Below are 7398 nucleotides of genomic sequence, written 5' to 3' on the forward strand. Positions count from 1 at the left end.
AAAAGCATTTTAAAAATCTGACTTGTTGGCTAGATTCACAACGAGTGTAGCTTTAATTCATTACCCTGCATGTGTGTTTTAATGAACGTTTGAGTTTTAACGAGTGCTATTAGCATTTAGCGTAGCGCATTTGCTTTTCCAGATGGCTGGGTGGGACGCAGACGTCTCAGGGGACGCTAAGAGGTTATTAATATGTAATGAAATTGATTACATGTACACATGAAGAAAATGGAAAGGGTGAAATGAGAAACGTCATTGTTTGCCTAAATGACTCACGGATGATTACTATTGACTTCTTAATGAATTGGATTGTTGACTTCCCTAATTATGTAAGGGAATACCCCCCTGAAATGGACAAAAATGAATGGGAAGTCATTGGCATTGGACAAACCATATACACGATGTCCAATACCACCCAATTCGGCATTGATTCATGCAAAGTTGATTGCAAATGCCATATGGCAAATGCCAGTTGTAAACACTTTAAAAATCCAACAGGTGGCGAGTGCGCTCCACCTTGGTGTTTCATATTGGAAATGTAACCCAAGTCAACATCCAAAAGCAAAATTTTGAAAAAATTATTTTTTTGTCAAAAACTTATCAACTTCACACACCCTTGAAAAAGTGCTTTCTGGACCGTTTTTCGAAATTATTTCAAATTTTGTGTCAATTACACACGTATAAGAAATGTATCAACATACTTTAGTCGTATTTTATTATAATCATTTTTTTTTCTTTTTTACTTGTGCATAAGGCATATGTTTTGTCCATTTGCAATATGATTTCATAGGAAGTCAAAAGTCAAAGTCAAAAGTCACTTTTTTGGGGGCCAAATGCCATAAGAAATTTGACATGCTCAAAAATCCTGCAGAAATGTAAAATTGACTGGCCTGATGAACTCGGGATGGCCGGGCAGTGATAGTTGCTCCTTTCCATCGCTCGTTGTGTTGACTTCATCATGTCCATTTTGTGATGTTTTTTCACTATACAATCATATTGCAAATGCACGTGCATTTGCAATATGTTTCAATGGGCATTTACCATATGAAATTTGACATGCTCAAAAATGCTAAATTGACTGGCCTGATGAACACAGGATGGCCGAGCAGTGATAGTTGTACCTTTCCATCACTCGTTGTGTTGATTTCATCATGTCCATTTGGTGATGTTTTTTCACTATACAATCATATTGCAAGTGCACGTGTATTTGCAATATGGTTCAATTGGCATTTACCATATGAAATTTGACATGCTCAAAAATCCTGCAGAAATGCAAAATTGACTGGACCGATGAACTCGGGATGGCCTGGCAGTGATAGTTGCTCCTTTCCATCGCTCGTTGTGTTGACTTCATCATGTCCATTTTGTGATGTTTTTTCACTGTTGAATCATATTGCAAGTGCACGTGCATTTGCAATATGGTTCAATGGGCATTTACCATATGAAATTTGACATGCTCAAAAATGCAAAATTGACTGGCCTGATGAACACAGGATGGCCGAGCAGTGATAGTTGTACCTTTCCATCACTCGTTGTGTTGATTTCATCATGTCCATTTGGTGATGTTTTTTCACTATACAATCATATTGCAAGTGCACGTGCATTTGCAATATGGTTCAATGGGCATTTACCATATGAAATTTGACATGCTCAAAAATGCAAAATTGACTGGCCTGATGAACACAGGATGGCCGGGCATTGATAGTGAGTCTTCTCCATCGCTCGTTGTGTTGATTTCATTATGTCCATTTGTTTATGTTTTCTCACTTTTGCTAAGTCACTGTGCATTTGCAATATGGTTCAATGGGCATTTACCATCACGAATGTGTCATGCTATAAAAATCCTGCAGGAATGCGAAATTGACTGGCCCGATGAACTCGGGATGGCTGGGCAGTGATTCTGGTTCATCTCAATCGCTCGTTAGGGTTGATTTCAGAATGTCACTTTGGTGATGGTACCTCACTGTTTAAACATATTGCAAATGGACAAGAGTCACCAGCAAGTCACCGTCCATCAGTCAATTAGATATCATTCTGACACCAAACTGATACAAACTGACACCAAACCCACTTTTTCCAACTCGTTTAGTAGCCAACTATCACATACTTCAGAACTGGCCCAAAATTCTCAACGCCTTCGGTTCAAACCATAAAAAAAACATAAAACACGTAGTTACGTTCTAGCTGCGGGTCCATTTCTTATGTTATGTGTAGGCCTAGCTGAGGCGACCCCGAATCCCAAGTTTCGGCTCGATAGGTCATTTGGTGTCCGAGCAAAACCCTAATTGGTGCTGAAAATCCACTTTTTTCCATGACTTGCTACGGGGTCCTTGAATGAGCTATCGGACAGAAACGTTGGGTTCCGTCTCTATGGGCCGAGACGGTCGCAATGCACCTAGTCTTACGACTCTGGGACATTTCTATATGTCGTCATTTTCGTGATGCAAAAATGTTTTTTTTTATTTTTTTTTTTACCTTTATTTTACTATTTTTACTATTTTTTACTATTTTACATACATCCTTGGGTTGGGCTGTGCAAGGTCCAGCCTATCTACTTCTCTCCACCCAAGCTGTACAGTCACAGCAAGTCCTCTTCACCAGAAGCAATCCAGATCCCATCCCCCTGTGCAGCCACAGACCTCCTTCGGAATGTTGAGATGCTCTGGAAGATGGACACCTTCTCAAACTGGAAGCTACAGGAGGTCACTCGCTCGAAACATGACTACTATGCATTAGATCTCCTGGAGAAGAGCACCACCACCACTGAAATGGATGGCGTTCACAGGTATGCGAACCCACTGCTACGGGTGCCCAACCATCTTCCTCTGGCAACCACAACAGGGGCTGTACTCCCACTACGGCGTGGAACGGAGTGACGCCTGGTGAAGAATCCTGAGCTTGCAGAAGTTCATAACCTAGAGATTCATAACCTTGTGAAGGCAGGCTATGTCACTAAAGCGACAGCTCATGAAGAGGGAAGCGCACTCCGTGAATCCTGGCATATCCCTCACCATGTTAGCCAGCAACACGGTGGGAAGTACCGACTTGTCTTCAACTGTTCATTCCAAGTTGCTGGTCAAAGCCTGAATGACTGTCTATATATACTATATACGCTCTGCAGAGACACGCATTGGAGCACCCGGACAGTGACCCAGAGGTATGGGATTTAGTGGAAAATGCCTTCTATGTGGATAACTGCTTACAGAGCATCCCATCCACGGCTGAAGCGAAAGCACTCCTTGATAAAGTATGGAATCTCCTGTCCAAAGGGGGATTTGAGGTCCGACAGTGGGCGAGTTACAGAGCGGAGGTTATCCAGCAGCTCCTGCCACAAGCCAGGTCCAGTAGCAGTGAACTATGGCTATCGCAGTCTGGTGCTAACCCAGAAGAGCCCACTCTAGGACTGAGGTGGAGCTGCATACCGGATACCCTGGGGTATAAGCACCGCTCATCCCTGAGTACCGAAACTCCCACTCTGCGCACCATCTATCAGACCCTGGCCTGTCAATACAATCCCCTTGGGTATATCCTGCCATACACAACCCAGGCCAAAGTCTTAGTCCAGGACCTGTGGCAGACCAAGAGGGACTGGGATGAACCGATCCACCCGGCTGACCTAGTGGAATGATGGATCAGTTGGGAAACAGAATTGTCGGAGCTCTCTGAAGTCCACATGCCAAGATGTTATGTACCACCCTGTGCTGACCAACTGGGATCATGCCTGGAACTTGTTACTGTAATTTAAATATACCAATGTGTTTTCATTAATTGAATTCCCTTAATAAATTTCATGAGAATTTGTAAGATTCTTGTTTGCATAAAATAGACGGAGACCAGTCTTATCAATAATAGGTAACAGAATGTATTCTCGGAGCTCGCTGCCACGTTACCATGAGCAACAGTTTATATACAATAACATGACGTAATTTCATTGCTTAATAGAATCCCCTCCTCCAGACCGGGTCAAAGGGAACTTTAAAACCTGTTTTAAAGGTTCATTCTGAGTTCATTCTGACCCCTAGCACATACACAGGACACACAACACAACTGAATTAACTTTTGACCCCTCAACATTATCGATCACCACTTAGCTGACAGTTCTAATTAACAGAAAACCTAAGAATGTACTCACTGTCTTATCTAAAACACCCCAGAGCTAAGTTTTGTCAGTTCAACCATAGGTTAACTACCTTATCTGCTTACTTAACCCACAACCCATTCGTTTCTGCCTAGTTGGAATGGTGTTCATTAACTTTAATTACTCCTTGTCCATGTCACACAATCCCTTCTTATGAATTCATATTGTTAATCAGATAAGTCGCTCTGGATAAGAGCGTCTGCTAAATGACTTAAATGTTAAATGTAAATATAATAAAACAGAGTATAAGTTTCCTTAGTTACAGTTCCATTTAAAATGATTTGTTCAGTCATTTAATCATAATTTCCCTAACAAACTGCATGTGTTCTGTGACGCTTCGGAGCGAGCTTATGGGGCGGTTTCCTATCTAAGAGTGGAGGATAAGGCAGGCCACACCCATGTCTCCTTTGTCATGGCCAGGTCCAGGGTCGTAACCAAGAAGCAGTTGTCAATGCCTAGGCTGGAACTCAGTGCCGCCCTTTCCGGAGCCCAGTTGGCCTCTACCTTGCGAGCCGAGCTCACCTTGCCAATCCAAAGGGTCATCTACAGGAGTGATTTGACCACTGTATTGACTTGGCTCAAGTCAAATCAAATCCAATCAAATGTTATTTGTCACATACACATGGTTAGCAGATGTTAATGCGAGTGTAGCGAAATGCTTGTGCTTCTAGTTCCGACAATGCAGTAATAACCAACAAGTAATCTAGCTAACAATTCCAAAACTACTACCTTATAGACACAAGTGTAAGGGGATAAAGAATATGTACATAAAGATATATGAATGAGTGATGGTAGAGAGCGGCATAGGCAAGATACAGTAGATGGTATTGAGTACAGTATATACATATGAGATGAGTATGTAAACAAAGTGGCATAGTTAAAGTGGCTAGTGATACATGTATTACATAAAGATGCAGTAGATGATATAGAGTACAGTATATACGTATACATATGAGATGAATAATGTAGGGTATGTAAACATTATATTAGGTAGCATTGTTTAAAGTGGCTAGTGATATATTTTACATAATTTCCCATCAATTCTCATTATTAAAGTGGCTGGAGTTGAGTCAGTGTGTTGGCAGCAGCCACTCAATATTAGTGGTGGCTGTTTAACAGTCTGATGGCATTGAGATAGAAGCTGTTTTTCAGTCTCTCGGTCCCAGCTTTGATACACCTGTACTGAGCTCGCCTTCTGGATGATAGAGGGGTGAACAGGCAGTGGCTCGGGTGGTTGTTGTCCTTGATGATCTTTATGGCCTTCCTGTGACATCGGGTGGTGTAGGTGTCCTGGAGGGCAGGTAGTTTGCCCCCGGTGATGCGTTGTGCAGACCTCACAACCCTCTGGAGAGCCTTACGGTTGTGGGCGGAGCAGTTGCCGTACCATGTGGTGATACAGCCCGACAGGAGTCTCTCGATTGTGCATCTGTAGAAGTTTGTGAGAGCTTTTGGTGACAAGCCGAATTTCTTCAGCCTCCTGAGCCTCTTCTTCACGATGCTGTCTGTGTGGGTGGACCAATTCAGTTTGTCTGTGATGTGTACGCCGAGGAACTTAAAACTTACTACCCTCTCCACTACTGTTCTATCGATGTGGATATGGGGGTGTTCCCTCTGCTGTTTCCTGAAGTTCACAATCATCTCCTTAGTTTTGTTGACGTTGAGTGTGAGGTTATTTTCCTGACACCACACTCCGAGGGCCACACAAGTCGGAGTCCTGCAGGTATACGGTCTTTGTCGGAACTCGCATTGCGGAAATCCAAGACCTAACCGAAGTCCAGGACTGGAGGTATGTTGATAGCATAAACAATCCTGCTGATGACGTTACTCACGGTAAAACCCTTAAAGAACTGGCTCACCCCCATCGCTGGAGCTTGGGACCACCATTCTTGGTGGTCTACCTAAGTATGGTCTACCTAAGTATGGTCTACCTAAATCTACCTAAGAAAAGGCTACCTAAGTATGGTTCTCAATCAGAGACAATGATAGACAGCTGCCTCTGATTGAGACCCACACCCGGCCAAACACACAGAGAATAAAACATAGAACCCACAATAGAATGAATGTCCACCCCAACTCACGCCCTGACCAAACCCAAAATAGAGACATAAAAGGACTTCTAAGGTCAGGGCGTGACAGAGTTGACAGTATTCCCTAACACATGTTTCCCCCTAGACACAACTACGCCAACAAAAAGTCCTGCAGCTCTGTTGGACAGTGGGTAAGTACATTGTCAATGGTAGGCTTTAAGGGGACTCCTTTGGTAGGTACACCTATAGCTCATCTCTTGGCAGTAGCACTGTAGACAACTTTATCACTGACCTCAACCCAGTGTATCTTAGAGCATTCTGTCAGTCAGTCCACTGACACCCCTATCAGATCACAGCAAAATCACAGTCTACTTGAACAGAGCAATACTCAATCATGAGGCATCAAAGCCCAAGGAACTGAATATATTAAGAAATGCTGTAGAAGGAAGGAAAGTAGTGTAGAAACCTACCAAAACCAAAGAGGCAACAACAAATTAAATCCCTCCTGGACAAAATGTTGCACTGTAATAGTGAAGGTGCAAACTTACCAATAGAAAACCTAAACAATATATTTGATCTTGTCACGTTCTGACCTTAGTTATTTTATTATGTCTTTGTTTTTATTATGTCTTTGTTTTAGTATGGTCAGGGCGTGAGATGGGTGGGTTGTCAATATTCTTTTTTTCTATAATTAGGGATTTTCTGTGTTTGGCCTGGTATGGTTCTCAATCAGAGGCAGCTGTCAATCGTTGTCCCTGATTGAGAATCATACTTAGGTAGCCTGGTTTCACTTTTGAGGGTGTTTATTTTTCCGTGTTAGTGTTTGTGCCACACGGGACTGTTTCGGTTTTGATTACTTCACATTTATTGTTTTGTTCAGTGTTCATTATTTATTTAAAAAACTGTGAACACTTACTACGCTGCGCATTGGTCCTCCGAACTCCTCTTCGTCAGAAGAAATGGAGATACCTATCTAACTAAAAACATAGAGACCTAGAAAATCAGAGTTTACGCCTTCACTATGGTGAATCAGTCACCACCATCCTGAGGAGAGACACATGATACGAGGGGTTAATATGGTAATCGGGGGGAAGATGTAAACTGTAACTCACCTCGTTCAGTCTCCTCAGAACTTTAAATGGCCCCACAAACCGCTGACACAGCTTCCGGCAGGGCAGGCGGAGGGGCAGGTTTGGGGTCGAGAGCCAGACCGGGTCCTCCGGGGCCTCACTG

The sequence above is a fragment of the Oncorhynchus nerka genome, linkage group LG11, assembly GCF_034236695.1.
Source record: "Oncorhynchus nerka isolate Pitt River linkage group LG11, Oner_Uvic_2.0, whole genome shotgun sequence".
NCBI lineage: Eukaryota > Metazoa > Chordata > Actinopteri > Salmoniformes > Salmonidae > Oncorhynchus > Oncorhynchus nerka.